This window comes from Grammomys surdaster, unplaced genomic scaffold (genome assembly GCF_004785775.1).
Source record: "Grammomys surdaster isolate TR1022 unplaced genomic scaffold, NIH_TR_1.0 278, whole genome shotgun sequence".
Taxonomy (NCBI): Eukaryota; Metazoa; Chordata; class Mammalia; order Rodentia; family Muridae; genus Grammomys; species Grammomys surdaster.
In genome coordinates, this window is record NW_021604719.1 from 6,502,212 (window position 1) to 6,523,167 (window position 20,956).

A 20,956-nucleotide genomic window follows, 5' to 3' on the forward strand; every position below is an offset into this window, starting at 1 on the left:
GTGGATCTTAGGGAAAGAGAAAGTGGTTGGGGCAGTCTAGATGGAGCAGAGGGAGGGTAAACTGAGGTTGGAATGTATTGTATGAGAGAAGCATATATATTTTTTCAATTAGAAAAGAAGAAAAAGAAATGTTCTTTGTCACCTGACAAATATGACTATCTCTATTATATGTAATTGAATTTGATAATGAAATGGTATTATCAGTGATTTCTAATTTAAACCAGAGGTTTTGAAACCTTAACACAGCCTCTGATGCACATGTCTGGTAGTGTTGCTGAGATCTAGGATTTAGTGATTTTTTTTGTTCTTTATCAAAACGTATGCCTTAGTACATTAAACATGATTTAGAGTTATGCAGCTTTTACAGTTTTACATCATTGGATCACTATCTGTAATGAAATGTACTGTAATTTAAAGAAGGAGACACCATTAATCTCTAAAACAATGACTACTGACATCAAATAAAAATGTGTCACATGAAAACCATGGCTTAATGGTACTTCCAATATTTTTTGTCACATCTCTTCTCCTATTCTCTTACATGCATCCCTTTGTAAAATCAACAAACCAATTCTTCTTCTTTAGCTGGCCCATGAAACTGGTGATGCAATTTCTATTGTTTTATTTAAAGTGCTTTTTTGCATATTTAAGTCCTTTTTGATGACTTCCATTATATCCAATTTTTATATCTTTTATTTTTTCCTTCTAATTCTCTTCATATGTTATTTTTTAACATTTGTGTATATTAATATATACATGAACATATATAAAACATTATGTATAATATATAACATATAATGCACACATTCTAATTATTACTTTGATTTTTCTTTAAATCATTTATTTGGTCATTTCCAATTGTTATCTCCCTAGTCTTCGTTCTGTTAACACTGATCTTAACCTAAAGTACTCATACTCTGTAGGTGTAGATTTTTTTAAACCTACATTTTTTTACTCTCGAGAGATTTGAGGCCCCAGGGAGTGAGGAGGTCCAGTAGGGTGGGGGTGGAGGAGTGGGGACATCCTCTTGGAGAGGAGGTAAGGATTGGGGAGCAGTTAGGGCAGGAGAAACTGAAAGGAGAATGAAGTCTAGAATATAAAATAGTATTAAAGAATAAAAATAAATAAATCTGAAAAAAAAGAGAAAAAAAAACCCTACTTTTAATACAGGTTTTTGAATGCTTTGACTGACTTTCTAACCCACCATCCAAAATTATATACTATCCAAAATTAGAGAAAATATGGTAAATAGGACAAGGGGATGTGGACCTGTTTATAAGTAGTTTCTTGGGGTGATTCCAATCTCTATTTGTCAGGACACCAGCAATCCAGTTCAGTAGTGTCAGGATAGCAAACCAAATCAGCAGCAGTGGCACAATTTAGCAGAACCTGCCAGGCCTCCACTGAATTGGCAGGAGTCAGTGGGATCAACAAGGACCTGCTGGGATCCCAGGAAAAGTACTCTGCCATGCCTTTCTCAACAAAGTGGATATCCATAAAGACAAAGATATGAGAGCAAAAAGCATTGCAAAGCTAGGTATGCAAGCACACAGTCACTGTCCATTGATTCCTATTTATAGTCTTTCCAGACATGTCTTGCCTCAGCAAAATATCACATGAGTCTGTATCACCTGATATATACAGAAACTTCCACTTCAATATTCTGCACATTTATCTTTTTAATAAAACTCACATCAGCTTTCGTCTGTTTTCAAGACTTTAAAATGCCCAGCAATGAATGTCAACTAGTCCCCCAAAGAGGCAAGGTTCTAGGCACACTTGTGAGGAACTTAGATTAGTCTATGATAATGAGGAATTCTCGTGGTTATGTTAAGCAAGGCAGAAAGAGACTACTTAATTGTGGGCAGGACCATTGCCTGGTTGAGGGACCATGGACTATGAGAAATGGAAAGTACAAAGGAACACTAGCATGCATTCACCCACTGCTCTCTGCCCTTGACTCTGGATATAATACAACCTATTGCTTTAATTCCTTCTACACTGACTTCTCTACAGAGATTGATGGAAACCTCTTATTGTAATTCAAAAGAACCCTTTCTTTATTAAGATGTTCCTAATGGGGTATTTTACCACATCAATAGCAAATGGAACTATGATGCTGTCATATTTCTATTGCTTAAAAACTTATCTCACACTTATTGTATTGGCTGGTTTTGTGTCAACTTGACAGAAACTAGAATTATCAGAGAGGAAGGAGCCTTAGTTGAGGAAGCACCTTCATGAGATCAGGCAAAGAAAGGCATTTTCTCAACAGATGATCAATGGAGGAGAGAACAGACTATTGTGGGTGGTGCCAACCATGGGCCAGTGGTCCTGGGTTCTATAAGAAAGCAGGCTGGACAATCCATGTGAAGCAAGCCTGTAAGCAGTACCACCATGGCCTCTGCATCAGCTCCAGCTTTCAGGATTCTGCCCTGTGTGAGTTCTTGTCTTGACTTCCTTCAAAGGTGAATAGTGCTATGGAAGTGTAACTTCCTTTCTGATCATGGAATTTTGTCTCAGCAATAGACACTCTAACAAAGATACTGATCTAATACTCAAGGCTCTATTTAATCTGATCCAAAGACCTTTGGAGTATTTAGGATGCGACTAACAATGGTATCAGTTTTCTTCTTTTCTGCTTTTATCCTCTATAATTCTATTCAATGTCCTTTTACAAGCTCTTCAGTCTAGGCATAAAATCTTCTTTCCTATCCCCTGGCTGTCTTTCCTTTTAATTTTCAAGTATTATATTTGTCTTCCATGTGAAAGACTGTAGCCCTTCCCAATCTTTCATCTTGGAGTAGGCCATTCACACTATACAGCACTGCAAATTTATAATAATTCAAAGGTATATATACTGATATGTATGTAATAATAATCTGATTAACGCTAAACTGTATCACACTACTGTGTTTTCACAAGTATTTACTGGGACACACACATCTCCTTGCTTATATGTTGCCTGAGACTGTTTTTGTGCTACAATAATAGTGTTGACAACTGCAGTATTATATGGTCTACAGGTCCTAATTTATCTACTGTACAGTTCTAAGGGAAAAAATTGCTGACGTGAGATAGAATATATGGAAGAAAAGTGTGGAAAAAGACTAAAGAGACTCCAAAACACATTCCAATCTGGCTTCTGTTCCTATTATGCCCCTGTCCTCATGTTACTACTCGCACAAGCCCCAAGTCTACAAGGGAAAGGATATTTGACTAAGTCATCAGAATCTTGGATGTTGTGAAGTGTCTCTCACAATCATGTCAGTAAAGGCCTATATACTCAGATCCCATAGGGAACATCTTGTGGTAAACAGATAGGACATCTGATCCTCAAAAAGAGCCAATGAGAAGGTCAACAATCAGACCAAGTGGATTTCCATAATAACGCAGAGACTGAAGTCCATCCTAATGGTAATTTGAATTCTTCTCCCATAGAGTGTTAGAAGACACTTCAATAGGAAAACAGCCTCTCTATATGACAAAAGAGTGCATCTAGCTGACTCATTTTGTTGAAATCAAGTGAATTTAGGTCATTTAAATACTCAAAAATATCTGCTCAAGTAAAGAAAGTACCTTTTACATGAGAATTAGAGTAATTATATTTGTATTACTCTATTCATCATTCCTTAAGTATTTTCATATACATATTTATATATATAGCTATCTAGTTAAGTATTCTCACTTTCAAATCTAAAATTTCTGAGGCTTACATATATTTAAATTCTGGGTGAGAGTGGAATAGATTATTTTGAGTTATTCTAGTCATGTATAATTTTATATCCATGAATTAAACATCAAAGTTTACTTAGCAGCCACCATACACTAAGCATGATAAAAATAATATATAGTAAAGATATCCATGATAGAATGATGTAGTGTAAAGAGCCCTATATTTCTAGCAGTCAGAACCAGGTTTTAATTTGCTTTCCCAGGCTAACTAAGCTTACTTGATATCTTTGGAGTATATTTTTGTCTTTAAAAAACCAAGGCACTACTGCGTTGTCTTTGGTAAAGTCCATACCAAAATTACATATAATAGCTGTTTTGGTCTGCCTGGCATTTTTAGTTCTTTCTGCTAGAGGCTGGAGATGTCCTCTGACCATACATTTGATGGCTAGATCCAATAAGTCCAATTACATTAACTACATGTGCCTGGTAAATTTCTCCTAGGACCTAAGATAGAAAATGAGAGTTGTTTCCAAAATATTATACTAAGGTGAATGTCTCTTTGCCCATTATATCATAGAGCAAATATAGGGATGCTAATAAAAATGTCCTCCCAAGTATAGAAAGGCTACGTGTTTTAAGAGAGACCAAAGGTGAAGCCATAGATGATTGGAAAAAAACTGTAACTCTGGACCCCTGGTTCTTAGGTCACTAGATGTAGTTTAGAGCATAGTCCTTCTGATACCTGCTAACACTGTACTTCTTGAAGCCAGGATCCAAATATATTATGAAATGCAGAGCTAAAGCACAGAGGGTATATACAATGGATACCACTTACCTGCTTCTACCTCTTGGTATAGGAAATAAGCTGAGTCATTTGATACCCTGCCCTTGTCATGCAGAGGCTTTGGTGCCTTCTGCTGCTGCAAAAGTGGTACCATTCTTAATTCTTATTTATTCCCAACATTTGGAACAACAGCTGATACGTATTAGGTAAACAGTAAATATATACACCCATGTGCAACAGCTCAGCTTGTTGCCAAGGCCTAAGGTCCTGAGTTCAGTCTCTGAGGCGGGCATGGTAGAAGAGAAAGAACCCTTTTCCATAACTGTCTTTTGACCTCCATATATGTGCTCTGGCATTAACAGGCTCATGTCTCAGTAAGTAAATAAAAAAATAAGTAGATAAATAGATAGATAGATACATAGATAGATGGATGGATGGATAGATAGATAGATAGATAGATAGATAGATAGATAGATTTGCTGAGTGAACAAATACCTGATTAGTTATTTATAATACCAATATCAATGTCATGACTCTCATCCCAGATTCCTATAGATTATAGATGGAAATATAAATGTAAGCACATAACAAAGGATTCTTGAAGTGTTGCTGTGGAGAATGTAAAGGACTACCTGCCCACAAATACAAAAGATAAAAATCTCAATGCTATCCTTTTTTCTTTATGGTATCAAAGCAAATACTGCTACAACCACCTCTTTACCGAAACTTGCAAAGTTCTAATGGTAAAACCACAGGGATGCTTGGCTTCTCCACTGAAGCACACAAGGGTACTGGGATAGCACCACCACCAGATTAAAAGAACAGGGCTACCTCCACAGCCCAATCTGTCAATAAATTACTTGATATCCTGCTGTGCTGATGGTCTCCCTCACTTTCTTATCTACCATCATCTCTTAGAAGTTCATATTCTGGAGTTGTTTTTATAAAGCTCACTCATTAATAACTTTCAAGTCAAAATAAGACTACTTTTGGCCTTATGCCTAAAAAAAATGTATTATTCTATATCTTGAACTCCCTCGAGTCTCATGTGCATGTTTGATTATGCCTTTCCTAGGTTCAGTATAATTCTGGATATATTACCTAATTAATCACACAAAATATTCCTATTTCTATTTTTGATAGAGGCTATCTCCATATAGGAAAACTACATATTTACATATTTACATATTTACATATTTTTTTTCTTTCATCTGTTTTCTTCCAATTCTGGGGAATCATGAAAACTGGTTATTGAGCTAGACCTTCATATATATTTGCATCATCTGTACCCAAATCACAAAGCCATTATGGAGGGAGAGTCTCTTTTAAAGATGTGCTTGCTGACAGAAGCATAGTATAGCTGTCCTCTGAGAGGTTCTGCCAGCACCTGACCAACACAGATGCAGATACTTATAGCCAACCATGGGTCTGAGCCGGAGGACCGCAATGGAAGAGTTAGGGGAAGGACTGAAGGACCTGAAGGGGATTGCAACCCCATAGAATGAACAATATCAACTAACTGGGCCCCCCCCCCAGAGCTCCCAGGGAATAAACTACCAACCAGAGAGTATACATGAATAGGTCTATGGCTCCAGCTACATAATTAGCAGAGGGATGACTTTTCTGGCATGTGTAAGGGGAAGGCTTTAGTCCTGTGAAGGCTTGATGCCCCAGCATAGGGAGATGCTAGAGCAATGAGATGGGAATGGGGGATGGGTGGGGGAGAATACTCTTAGAGGCAAAAGGGAGGGGGAATGGGTTGGGAGATTGCAGAGCAAGACCAGGAAAGGGGACATTTGGAATGTAAATAAAAACAATTAATTACTTTAAAAATCACTTTTAAATAATTAAATTTTAAACATTGAATAAAAATGACATAATCATTTGTATCACTATGATAATGTAAGGGTACTATGGGTAAAATACACATGGAGTGGTTAGGGATGGAGCACTATAGTAACGCAATTACCTAGCATATGAGAGGCAAAGGAGGCAAAAAATGGGGGAGGGGGGGAGATGAGCAAAGGAAGAAGAATTAAGCCAGAGTTCAATCATTGTATCATGAGTTAATTGTACATTTATTTAGAAGAAAATGTAGCCCTTGTCATGTGTTTTCTGGGAGAAATATTGTTTTATGACATTATAATAATTGCCAATTTAAGGTCAGTGTAGCAGTAATATTCTTGATACCTAAACACTGTAAGATAAATATGGACATATTTTATTCAATTACAGAAAAGCATAGTTAGTCTAAACCTTCTCAAATAGAAGGAAAGGTGGCTTGAATCCATCACAATAAGAGTCCTATGAAGTCCTCTATTTTATAGAGACTCGGAGATAATCTACGGTGTTTTGTTCATTCCTGGTTTGACATAGCTGAATGTAGCAGGTGTCATCCTGTTTTCATACTTTCCACAAATGCTTCTTTTCCTGGAGGCTCAACTGACAACCACTGTCAGTCCATTTATTTTCATGTCAGGTGGTGATGAGCAATTACTGATACATTAATCTGGTGTTGCTCCCTCTCAGCCCAGGCCTTTCACTGAGCTTCAATAGCGTGAGGTGACCAAGATAAATGACAGGTGTGATAAAGAAGAAATTGAAGAACTAGAATTCACTGAAGGAGACTCTAGCCTTTTAGCTCTATAATTTATTAGCATCATAAGAAATATTAGGATTAGCAGATTTGATGCCTATTCTAAGAGATATATATTTGTGGCAAAGCAGGCTTGTTTATTTGTTCCTTTTTCTTAGAGATGGTCAGAGATACCATTTCCTCATAAGAAACACTGTCAACTGACTTGCTTATAAATGCAGATAATCTACTTGTAAAATCCGGCTTCCTCCATTTTGTTGGCTACAGAAATTTCTTTTAAAATAGAAACAAATACTATACCCAAATATATAGAACTTTGTCACAATATATGTGACAAATAACATACTTAATGAACTTTATTTTTCATTAGTTTTCTAGAAAAGTGAAATTAAATATTTAGCTCACAAAGTTATGAATTATATCTGAAATTGTCTGAAGCTTAGAATGGTATCTCCCATACCAAACTAATGTTCCATTTCCACATTCTATTACAGTCAACAGTTTATAAGGTCACATTTGTCCTAAATACTTTTTAATTCTTTTATAACATAAAATAAGTCACCAGAGAACTAAATGGTTTTATTCTTCATGTAGAATAGTATTTGACATTAATGTTGTCCTTTAAAATATCAATGATTTGATTTGTTAATGATGAAATTATAATCATTGCTCAATCCTCACTTATAATACATCAAAACATACGAAGAGATATGTTTCATTAAAACCACATGCTATTACAAGTCATTTAGTTCTTGTCTCAGAAGCGGCAGTGAAGGTATGAAGGGATGGAATTGCTCTGTCCCTAACACAAGATTGCAACAATCTTAAAAATCATGCAAATTTGGCACATTTTCCTAAAACTTGCAAAACAAGTTTGAAAACAAAAATACTAATCTGCAAAAATTATACTAAAATTTTCTAGCATTCTAGATGATGAGAACAGCAATATAGATTTTGAGAGTATTTCCTTATGAGAAACAAGCTGTGAAATCTATGAGCCATGCAACTGCATATTTGGTCATTTCTGCATGGCAGAAAGTGTATTATTAACCACTGCCCATACTAATTACACTTAAGGCTTCTAGGTGTTTCCAATATTCAATATGAAATTTGGCTACAATTTACATGGTGACAATAGAAAATAATGAGAATTGTCCTACTTTAGTCATGTGCATTTCTTAAGATTCTCTGTGTGTTTATTCCTTACTACCCATATCTTTGAATAAATAACTGTTTAAAGCACTTCCTTTGGGCAGTCAAAACATAGAAATAACCTTCTATACTCCTACATCTGTGATATGTATTTTGCTTGTCACTGGTAACACAGTCTTTGTGTCTTACTTTAGTCCAACTTTAATCCATTAAAGAGTGAGTGTTCTTGCAAACTGTACTTCTGGGCATGATGAGTGTTTTTTGACTTAATGTGTTTTAAAGTAAACTTTAACTTCATCTTGTTTCAAGAGGACTCTTTCATAGCTGAAACTCTTAAAGCTTCAGAACCAGAATTGAGATTGCACCTACTAATTTCTTTGTGAACAACTGGGAGGTAGTGCTTCACTATGTTTTCCAGTAAGATGTGCTGAAGGTCACTAGAACAAAACTGAAGCCAAAGTATCTGCCCTGCTACAAAACTTCAGTCTTCTGTATTTTCTTTGTCAAGAAACTCCTATTTGCTTAGGAGAGTCTTGAACAGAAGCCGAAACAATTAGAGCATACCCCTCAGACCATATACAAGAACGTGATCACAAACCACTGACTAAAAACTGATCTTCAGAGATCATGACTGGATGGATACACAGTAGTTTATCCATAAATCACCTCATTAGGATACAGTTGGAAAAAGCAGTATCTCACCCACAAATGTGGCAAATCTTGTGCATCATTAGGTTCAGGCAAAATAATTAAGGCAAACTGATGACTTCTCTGTCAATGGATCATCTTAATTTCTCCTCCTCCAGCAACTGACTAAAGTATTAACAGCTACTATAATCTCATCATATAGAAAATAAAATATAAAGGATCAAGCATTCAAATATGTAGAAGAAGTAAGGAGCAAAGAAAGAAAGAGTTTACCAAATAGCATTCTGATAACTCTCCACTAGCCACCTCCTGGTTTAAAAAGAAATGTGGCAAACAACTATAAGTATTTCATACACAATATTATGAGTGGGAATACCTCTCCTAGTTCTAGAAATTATGAAGAATGCCATGCCCAACTGAAGCTTTCTGATAAATCCATTTATCATGTTCTCTCAGTAAAGGAAAATTTAGAACAATTCCATGACTCCTCAGTGAGATATCTAGAAACTAAACACACCAACTACCATTCATCTCTTCTAATTCTGTCTTGAAGTCTTTTTGTTTGGTTGGTTGGGTTTTTGTTTTGTTTTGTTTTGTTTTGTTTTGTTTTGTTTTGTTTTTTTCAAAACAGTGTTCCTCTGTGTAGACCTGGCTGTCCTGGAACTCACTCTGTAGACCAGGCTGGCCTTGAACTCAGAAATCCACCTGCCTCTGCCTCCCAAGTGCTGGGATTAAAGGCATGTACAACCACTGCCTGGCCTTGAAGTCTTTCTACTGGTCCTTTTGCACTATTATCTGACCAAATTATGGAAGAACTTTAATAATATGATACTCCTGGACCGGGAATAGAACCAGTCAGGAATACCAGTATTTAATTTTTTTAGGTCAGGAAAAAAAAAGAATGTGATAATTGATACAATTCCCTTTCATTTCAGACAAATTATGATTTTCAATGCAATTTGGCAGACCCTGAATATTTATCTATTCCAAAAAATGATAAATTATTTACTTAAATTTAATAAAAGAAATATGTTCACATTCAATCATTTGAGCAATTGGCAATGATATACAAATAGTTGTCTACTGATAAATTAACTAATTGATTCTTGAACTTAGTGATGGATGGCTTGGCTCACTCATTTTTCTCAGGGCTAGGATGCAGTACCTGCATGAAAGTGCTTGCTTTCCAAAGAAGCTCCTAAATAAAGTCTTCAGCTGACACTGAAGCTCTGGCCAATATCTTGAAGGTGGTCTTACACTGATGCTCACAACTATTATTGCCAGCATGATCTCATACCCACCTGGGATTTTCCATGGGACAACACTTGGCTTTCCTCACAGTGAATAATCTAAGAAGAATCATAAAACAATGCATGAAATGAGAGTAGTGTATTTTATATTCTCAAATATATTCTCAAATATGTGATCTTTTTATAACATTAGATCAAAGTTCAGAAGTATATAAATAAAGTTTAAGTATAAAAGAGGCCCCCAGGATAAAGATCCTTAAATATGATTCTTACTCATAGAATTAGATAACTAAAGAAGAGACCAGATGTCTACACATACATACATACATAATAAATAACAGAGGTATAAGTATAGGATAAATGCTAAATATATAAGTGTTCCATATGAGAGAAAGAGGGCACAAGGCTTTATGAATTTCACTACTCAATAGAAATTCATAAGCACAGAGAAGCAGTGATAGGAAGTTCTTAGGTTAAAGTTCAAACTTAGGAAAAATTCTATATGGCTCATGGCTCCGCCCTGTATGAACTAAGTTATTCCCTCTAGGATATCTCACATTAATCATGGCAAGTATCTGGCAAATGATCCATTTCTGAGCATGCTTACTGCCAGAAGAAATTCAGATCCAAAATTATATCCACAAGTTTTACAAGTTTTCTCCTCCTCAATGTAAACTTTCTATAGTTCTTCAGTATACCTAAAACAATAGTATGGTTCTATGAATTTTCTTAGAATTCACTTCAGTTTTAACAGTCACAACCACTAGCAAAATAAAAAGAATGGGGACACATCCACATGAGCAGTGCACACGTGCACACACACACATACAAACACACACACACACACACACACAAACACATACAACACTATCACCATCACTACCACCAACACCAACAACAAAATAACAAGATAATCTTTGGAAACTGTTCTCTCTCAATATCAATGGTCTCAATACCCTAATAAAAAGACACAGACTAACAGAACGGATGTTAAAACAGGATACATCCTTCGGTTGTATCCAAGAAACACACCTTAACATCAAGGATAAACATACAGTGAAGAGTTAGCAAAAGATATTCCAAGCAAATGGACAAAAGAACAAAGCTGATGTATCCATTTTAATATCCAACAAAACAGGCTTCACACTAAAACTAATCCAAAGACAAGAAAAGGACAGTACAAACTCATCAAAATATTTCACCAAGGTATCATTTCAATTTTTTACATTTATGCCCAAAACACAGGGTATCCAAGTTTGTAAAAGAAACACAATTACAGCTGAAATCACACATTGATCCCTAAACATTGATCGTGGAAGACTTTAATATCTTACTCTCACCAATAGGTAAGTCATTAAGGAAAAAATCTAAACAGGGAAATGCTGGAACTAATAGATGTTACAAATGAAATAGACCTGACAGATATTTACAGAACATTTCACCCAAACACAAAAAAATATGCATTCTTCTCAGAACCCCATGAAACTTTCTCTAAAATTGACCACATACTCAGACATAAATTAAGTCTCCAGAGATACACTGAAATAACTCCTTGCATCCAATCAGATCATTGCAGATTAAAGGTAGGTATCAACAAAACCAGAAACAATAGAAAGTTCACAAAAATCACGGAACTGAACAACTTTCCATTCAATGAAAATAGATCAAAACAGAAAAAAATAAATTAATAAATGAAAGACTTTCTAGAATTCAATGACAATAAATATATTGTACATCCAAACTTATATGATACAACAAAAGCATTGCTAAGTGGAAGGAAAGTTTCATAGAGCTAAGTGTCTACATTAAAAAAAATGGAGAGATTTTATGTAAGCAAATTAACAGCATACCTGAGAGTTCTAGAACAAAAAGAAGTAACCATACCCAAGAGGAATAAATAGCAAGATATTTTCAAGCTGAGAGCCGAAATAAATAAAATAGAAATAAAATCAATGAAACAAAGATTTTGTTCTTTGAGAAAATTAACAAATAGATAAACCCTTATCCAAACTAATTAAAAGACAAAGAGAGAATGCCCAAATTAACAAAATCAGAAATGAAAAGGGATCATAAAAGATACAGAGAAAAATCTAGAGAAAAATAAGAAACTAGATATCAAAACTGACAAAAATCAAAAAACAAAAATAACAAAATAAATAATCAAATTTGAAAATTGGGTATAGATCTAAACAGAATTCTCAATAGGGGAAACTCAAATGGCTGAAAAAGACATGAAAAAATGCTTAACATCGTTAGCCATCAGGGAAATGAAAATCAAAACTCTGAGATTCTATTTTACACATGTCAGAAAGGCTAAGAGCAGTAACACAAGTGACAACTCATGCTGGCAAAGATGTAGAATGAGGAGAGCACTTAGCAGTTTCTGGTAAGATAGCAAACTTGTACAACCACTATGGAAATCAATGTTAGTTCTGCTGAAAGTTGGAAATTGTACTACCTCATGACACAGTTATATCACTCTTAGGCATAGACCCAAAAGATGCTCTATCTTACCATAAGGACATTTGCCCAACCATGTTCATTGAGGCTTTAATCATCATAGCTAGAAACTAGAAACAACCTTTTTGTCCCTCAATTGAAGAATAAAGGAAATAGGGTATATTTACAAAATGCAGGTATTACTCAGCTGTAAAAAATAACATCATGAAAATTTCAACCAAGTGAATGTTACTAGAAAAGTCATCCTCAGTGAAGTAACCCAGACCCCAAAAGATAAATATGATATGTTCCCTTATTAGTGGATATTAGCTGTTAAGTTAATGATAACTAACCTATGGTCCATACGTCCAGAGAAGTTAGGTTAGGCAAAGAGGTTAGGTATAGAGGAGAGGTCTAGGAGATATCCTTGGAAAGGAGCAAAAGAATAGATTTTATCAGGCCTGAGAGTGGGTGGGGGTAAGAGTCAGAGTATTAGGTTTGGAAGGAGCTAGACAGTGCAGGCATGTGGTTAGAATTGGTAGGCTTTGGGGAATGTACAAAAACCTAATGCAGGGAGTCTGCCTAGAATCTATAGAAGTGGTACTAATAAGGACTCTAGTAATGGAGGATACAGAGTCTCAACTCGCCATGCATTTCCTATTGCCTGGCTATGCTTCTAGTAGTAAACTCTGATGCATTTAATTGAGCTTTTGACCAAGGAATTCCCATGGAAATCCCCGAACAACTCAAGCTGTTGCCTAAACAATGAATTGCTGTCTGCAAACTGACATCAGGTCCCATTGCCAAGGACAACATCCACACAAGTCATTGAAGATGGAGAAGTCAAACTGGTACCTACATATTGCCTTTAACCATAAGTTCCCGCATCTTCATGCAGGAAAGTACTCTGCAGGCTACCATAGGAGAAACACGAACATCATCCCAGCCACAAAACCTTTCACCTTCACTGTGTCTCGCCTCAAAATATTCTAAAGCAGTAGTAGCAAAGTACTTGTCAATAAATGTAGTAGTCAAACAATGTTTGGTTATATTTAAGGACGTCTTTATGAGAAGGAACTTATACCTGACACTGTAGAGTAACATAGATTAGATAACTCAGAGATCTAGTGTAAAACTGAATACCACTGGTTTAAAAATATCAATAAAATGGCCTCTAACAATATTCTACTATATGCATACACCAATGCCTTACCCTTCACCATCAGAGAGGCTTTCTTTGCCAGCAGATGGGAACAAATGGAATGACTGACCACCAGACATTAAGTAGAGATTGAGTCTAAATGGGAGGTCTCTCTCTCTCTCTCTCTTCTGACCTCAGGGAATCTCATGGAAGAAAGGGTGGAAAGATTGTAAAAGTCAGAAGGGACGAAGGACAGCAAGAGAACAATGCCCTCTGAATCAACTAAGAAAGGTACATTTGAGTTCACAGAAACTGAAGCAGCAAATCTTGGGCCTACATGGATCTGCACCTTGTCTTCTTCCTATATTTTAAAGCTATTGGTTTAGTAGTGTTACAGGAGTCCTGAGTGTATGAAAGGGTGGGTCTCTGACTCTTGAGCATGCTCCTAGAACTCGTTTCCTCCTGCTAGGTTGCCATGTCCAACTTCAATATGATAGTTTTGCTTCATCTTATTATATCTTATTTTGTAATGTTTGGTTGTTATCTCTCAGAATCTAGTTTTATATTTGGTTTTGTTTTTCCTGATGAGAAGTAGAAATGGAATGATTCCAGAGGAGAGATATGTTGGTGAGATATCAGGAAGAGTATAGGGAGGAAAAACTATAATAGGATACGTTATAAGAGAAAGGAATCTGTTTCCAACAAAAGGAAAAACAAACAAACAAATTATTGAATAAATTTAATAAATGATAAATGAAATCCTTTGAGAAAAGTCTTTCTTGAAGGTTCCACTTTTTAACTTAGAAAATATTTGAGGACCGCCATTTTTTTACTCTGATCTCATATCTGACTATGAAACTTGCCCATTCATCATTTCATAGCTTTCTAAGATTTTTTAAATCAAGGATTTTACAGGAATGCCCATAATTTCATTTTGGTTTTGTATAGATGTCTTGGATTGACATTCTTAGCTAGGGTGATTTGGCATATGTAGAAGCTGAGATTTTCAGAGTGAACAATGACTCACTCTGATATTGGGCAGTCATTCATTCAGTTTACTTTTCCCATTTTCATTTTACCAGAAACATCAAGATGTACCTAGAAAAAGTTTCCATTACTTTGGGAGAACTACTCTTTTTGCTAGACCACTCATAACATTATGGAAACACTCAATTTTCCATGTCACCTTTGATGACTGAGTGGCTAAATTTCTGTCACTAAATAATGGATTTTCTTTCTCTAATAATACTTACCTCATTTTTCTGAAAACTGTCACTAGTAGGTTATGTACCGTCATGAATATGGTCTTAGTAATTGCTGTACCCAAACCTTTTGGAACACTCTACAAAGTGACTCTTTGTTAACCAAACTCTACAAATTTTCATGGTTTTCTTTTAGTAGTGTTGTGAGGCTACTTACAAATATACTATTTTGTTAATCTTTAAAATGTATATTAATCATTTAATCTAAGAGGTTAAAACAGTAGCTATTTATGACCTCAAATATCTGAGGGTCAGGAAATTGGATGCAGTGTAACTGAATGTCTCTCTGTTGGAATTAGTCATGAGGTGGTATTGAGCCTGTTGGCTCTAATCCTCTTATATAGATGAACCATGGACTCTTCTTGAATGCATGATTGTTAGTTGATTCTTTAAGGGCTTTCTGTAGCATCTGCTTTTCTCTCAAAACAGGAACCAATGAGAGAGCAAAGAAAATGTAAGACTTTTCATAATCTGATCTTGAAAACAACATCTCACTATTTTGCCTCTATCCCATAAGTGACTCTATCCCATAGGAAGAGAAAAGATTAGTAAATGAGTGAGAAAAAAAAAGTGAAGAAAGTTAGGACTCATCTAAAACTGTGCTAATGAGGAAGACTCCAAAAGCTTCAAGTTTTTCTTGAAAGAGTAAATTTGTTTAAAAAAAAATTTAGAGTCATCACTAAAAAGCTGAAAGAATCTAGTAATAGGAAAAACATTAAGACAGAAAAATAACTTTGCAATTGCAGTAAAATATATAGAGAGGGTGGAGAGATGGCTCAGCCATTAAAGTCTAGGCTCAATATCAAATAGATAAAATAGTATATAAATACAAAACAAAAATTCAAATAAGAAATAAATTACATATTTTTTAAATATCATATTTACGGAAAGGCCAGTCATTTGTTCTTGACATTGAAATATTCTCTGTTGTGGGTTGAATGAGAACGGACCTATAGGCTTATTTTCTGTTGGTAGTACTCGTTTGTAAGGACTAGAAAAGCTTTGTTGGAAAAAGTATGTCAAAGTGGTAGGGTTTTGAGATTACAAAAACCTACACCATTCCCAATTTTTTTCTCTGTCTTATTCTTGTAGATTAAATGTAAGTCCTCAGCCACTTCTCCACACTGTGCCTTCCTGACTGTTGTTATGAGTCCTACCGTGGTCTTTATAGACTGTAATCTACATGAATCATGAGACCCAAAATTAAACGCTATTTTTATAAAAGTTGTTTTGCTCATGGTGTTTAGTTGCGCCAAGAGAAAAGTAGCTAAGCTATTCTTACTCATTTAACAAGTTCAAATGTTGCATTTTCCACTAAATGGTTAATCATAATATTTGTGTCTAAGGAATAACATGTGCAATGACTGTTAACTGGTATATACTTCCCTCGACAAATTGCAGACTTCTCTCTCTCTCTCTCTCTCTCTCTCTCTCTCTCTCTCTCTCTCTCTCACACACACACACACACACACACACACAGAGAGAGAGAGAGACAGAGACAGAGAGAGACAGAGACAGAGACAGACACAGAGAGACAGAGACAGACAGAGACAGACACAGACAGAGACAGACACAGAGACACAGAGACAGAGTAGATGGGTAGATTGAAGGCTTCTTCATAGTTAAAGACGTGTTACATATTGCAAACTTTAGAATCTAGGAGGCATTACAATGACTTATAAAACAAGAAATAGTAAAATATGATAAGGTTCTCAATTTTAATAATAGCAAGCAAAGAATTACTCTGCTTTTTAAAAAAAATTGGACATATAATAACATTGAATGGATTTAAGAAAGGAGGATACAATAAAATAAGAAAGTAAAAGTATAATAATATTCTTGTGGAAGTGAAATGCAGACATATAAAGTTTATAATTTATCTATTTTTGAAGATTGCAGCTTGACTATATTACCTAAAGTTGTAAATCAAACAATAGACCCAAAAGTACATATTTTTTTATGATCATAATGAAGAATGAAACCTGAATACTCCATTAAGAGATGGAATGAGAAGAACTTCAAAACTATTCTATTTTGTTCTTACTGTATTTTAGCATCTTATGTAGAACTTTTGAGATTGTGAGCAATAAAGTATGTTTCTACTCAATAAAAAGCGTTACTAAAGGTAGCAGGATTATTTTGAACTTTATGGCTAATGTCCACTTATAAGTGAGTATATATCATGTGTGTCCTTTTAGGCCTGAGTTACTTCACTCAGGATTATACTATCCAGTTTCATCCATGTGCCTACTAAATTCATGGTGTCCTTGGTTTTGATAGCTGGGTAGAATATAATTGTGTAAATGAACTTCCTTCCCCCTACCCTAATTCTTCAGTTGAGGAACATATTATTTATTTTAAGAGTGTTAGCGCCTTGCAATTGAACACTTCAACACAATTGCAGTGTCATGATCTACTTTAAGGTATTCAAAAGTGAGTAATTTCAGATGACCAATTACTTGGTCCTGTGATGGCTCGATGCCCCAGTGTAGGAGAATACCAGGGCAGGGAGGCGGGAATGGGTGGGTGGGAACATTCTCATAGAAGCAAGGGGAAGGGGGATGAAATAGGGGGTTTCTGGAGGAGAAACCAGGAAAGGGAACAACATTTGAAATGTAAATAAAGAAAATATCCAATAAGAGAAAATATAAAAAAGTTAATAATTTCTATCTATCCCAAAAAAAGTTCCTCAAATTCCTCCTTGCTAGAAGTACATTCCTTGATATCATGATTTCTATAAAGATTTGTTGAGCATCAACTGTGTATCTGATGCACAATTTAAAACAATGAAACTGGAAATATAACCATGTTGTCTTGTAAAGAGTGAACAGATTCCCAAAAGTTACTTGCAAATTAATAATTACAACACAATACCATGACATCTCAAGTGTCATGTATGACATAGATTAGGTGACTGGAAAATTACTGAATCAATAAAGTATTGGTATTCATAGTCGATAGTCTATTGTGGTATAAAGTATGATATTATTATAACAAGTATACTTTGAAATGTTGATTATAATCAAGCTATTTATCATATTCATCTCACATAGTTCCCTTTTTGCATTAAAATGCATTTTAATGTAATTTTGACAAAATCTCAGTATTTCTTCCAGACAAAGAGACCTATTGGCCTTTATCTTATTTGTGTCCTGACTCTTGACTTTCTCCTTCATAGTGGGATGCATTTAGATTTACTTACCCACATCCTCATTCACCGTATTTGACATATTTTGTCCATACTATCTCATTAGCCTCTGCAGCAACTTTCTGCTTATATATTTTTTCACTTCAGGTCATGCTACATAGCACTGTGAGCCATAATTCTGAAAGAAACAAATTATGTCATTTTCCCATTTTAAAACTTTTTCAGTAGTTAGATATTGTGGTTTGTTCTTGTAATCCAAGTTCTTCAGAAGCTAAGTCAGGGGGCTGAAAATTTGTAACCAGCATGTGTAATAAAGGGATAACCTATCACTACATCAACCAATAATAATAATAATAGCAATAATAATAATAATAATAATAAAGACATAGACCTGCTGAAAACTTTTGTAGTACCAACTAGCCAAGGACAAACAACTACAACAGAAGTTTTATCTAGTATACCCTTATTTTAAATAAATGTAGTTAATATTCATCCATCTTCTTATCTTTCTACTTGTCTATTGCAAAAGTATGAATATAAATATTTCGACTCCCTGTTAGATACTAACAATTGAAATAAACTATCAAGAATCTATCTTGCAGGTGTTCTTCGGTTACTAAATTTAAACTACTTTTTCATCATTTCTTATAACAGCCTTTGGCAACCGTTACTGATACAATTCAGACACAAAGAACCCATTCAGTGTCATGCCAATTTACTTTCCTCATCCTTCTCATATTCTTTGATTCCACAGATTTTCATCTCTTGTTTTAGTTCTTCAGTTATCTGTATTCCTTCCCATTCCTTATGGAATAGCTTTTAAAGATGGATTATGTATGAGCTGTAAAAATATAATTCAAATACAGCCTTCTTAACATGCTTTATGTCAATCTCATGAGTTATATATTGGGGGCAAGGCAATTTTACAGACTGATTAATGGAGATCCAGAAGTTCCAGACTGAAAAACTAATCAGCAACAGAGCCAGAATACCAGAGTTTAAGCTCTCCCTGACAGACTATCAGTCTACCCTTTGCATCCTTGAGTGAACCATTACTCTGCAGCACCCACAGATTTGTTTTCCCAAGTTTCACAGGTAACTTTGTGGAAAGTTACTAGATGTCTTTAGTTTATTGGAGAAAACTGGTTCCACTGCAATAAATAGTGGTCAGCATACAAAGACAGTTGTCTACCCCATCTTCCCTTAGAACTTTGGTCAAAAGCATGTAGGTTTCTTCTCACATCTGCTTACTGTCTCTCAAATGCGAGAAAAACAATGCTGTCAGTGGGCAGCTAGATAGATATTTGTAGTTCTGGGTGTTTCCTCCCACTATGACACATCCAGTCAAATTATGTGTACACACAGTGCCCCCTCCTAACCACCCAGGGCTCTCCTTCTTTCTGCTAGCACCATCAAGAATCTATCAAAAGACTCAATGGCTAATGTGCTTTCTGTGACCGTGTTTCAGTTGACTCAGTTGGGATCTTAACTTTTCAAAAGAGATTTGTACTCCATCCTAAGATAAGTATAAGTAAACCTTCTGCTTTTGCCTTCAAATACAACACAATGTTGTGAAAAGACCCAAAAGAGAGAGATGGGGTCTGACACTTTCATAAAACCCTCTAAATTCTCTCTGTGTGCATAAGCTTCTAGATAAAAGTTTTAATTTTGAATTCAAGTATTAGTCTGACTTTATTATTCTGTAGTCTGCAACCTGGTGGAGGTTTTAATTTCATTATTCAATTTATCTGGTTGAAATTGCAATAAAAATTTGCATATCTGAAAAAGATTACTCTGAAGAGAAAGACATTATAGAGAGCTCTGATTTGATTTTATACACAAGCACTGACTGCTTGAGGGAAATTCATCAAACTATACTTTAAACTTTCTAAGAGGTTTTGCTTTGAAAACAATTAATTTCATCTCAAAAATTATTTATTTTTAATACTTAAACTTTCTATCTTTAGTGGAAATTGTCTGTGGTACTGTTGCTTTTGGTAGAGTTTTTCATAGTGATAGACATGTTCTGTGTCTGTACTATTTGATATTTAGCTACAAAGTACGACTGACTATTGGCATATAATATGTGACCAATGTGACAAATAAACTCAGAGTGTGTGCTGCTTAGTTTAATCATGTTACTCTGTATTTTTATTCTTAATACCTGAGGTTGACTACTTGAAAAAGTAGTTGATATGAGGCAAGCATGTGGCCCATATTTTTAATCCAGCATTAGAAGGCAGGCTGGTTTCCATAGCAACTTCTAAGCCAGCTCTGTCCAGTTCTTGTAGAAATGTATCTCAACATACAAAAGACTGTATATGACAAACTCACAACCAACATTAATATTTTTCTTAACAGATGAAGACTATTCCATGTGTGTCTATACCACATTTTCATTCTTCACTCATCCACTGAAGGGCACTGTGGTTGTTTACATTTCCTAGTTATTATTTCAGATGGAGAAAAAAAATGAAAGCAGTCCTATAAGGAACCAGACAGACCTGGACAATATCCCCACTCTTTTTCAATATCATCTTCAAAGATCTCTCTTCTCCAATAAGACAATGCAACAAAATGAAAGACCAAAAAATCAAATTCTTTACATTTGTGGATGTGTGAATGAAGGAATCTATTTGTAATTATTATATATTATACATAGCAGATGCCAGACATTCTAACAGAGAACTTCTAGACAGGATCACCAATTTTGGCAAAGTGGTACACTGCAAAATCAAGTACAAAAATCTGTAACCTTTCTACACATCACTAACCTAACAAAGAAGAACAGGTGGAAGGAAGGAAGGAAGGAAGGAAGGAAGGAAGGAAGGAAGGAAGGAAGGAAGGAAGGAAGGAAGGAA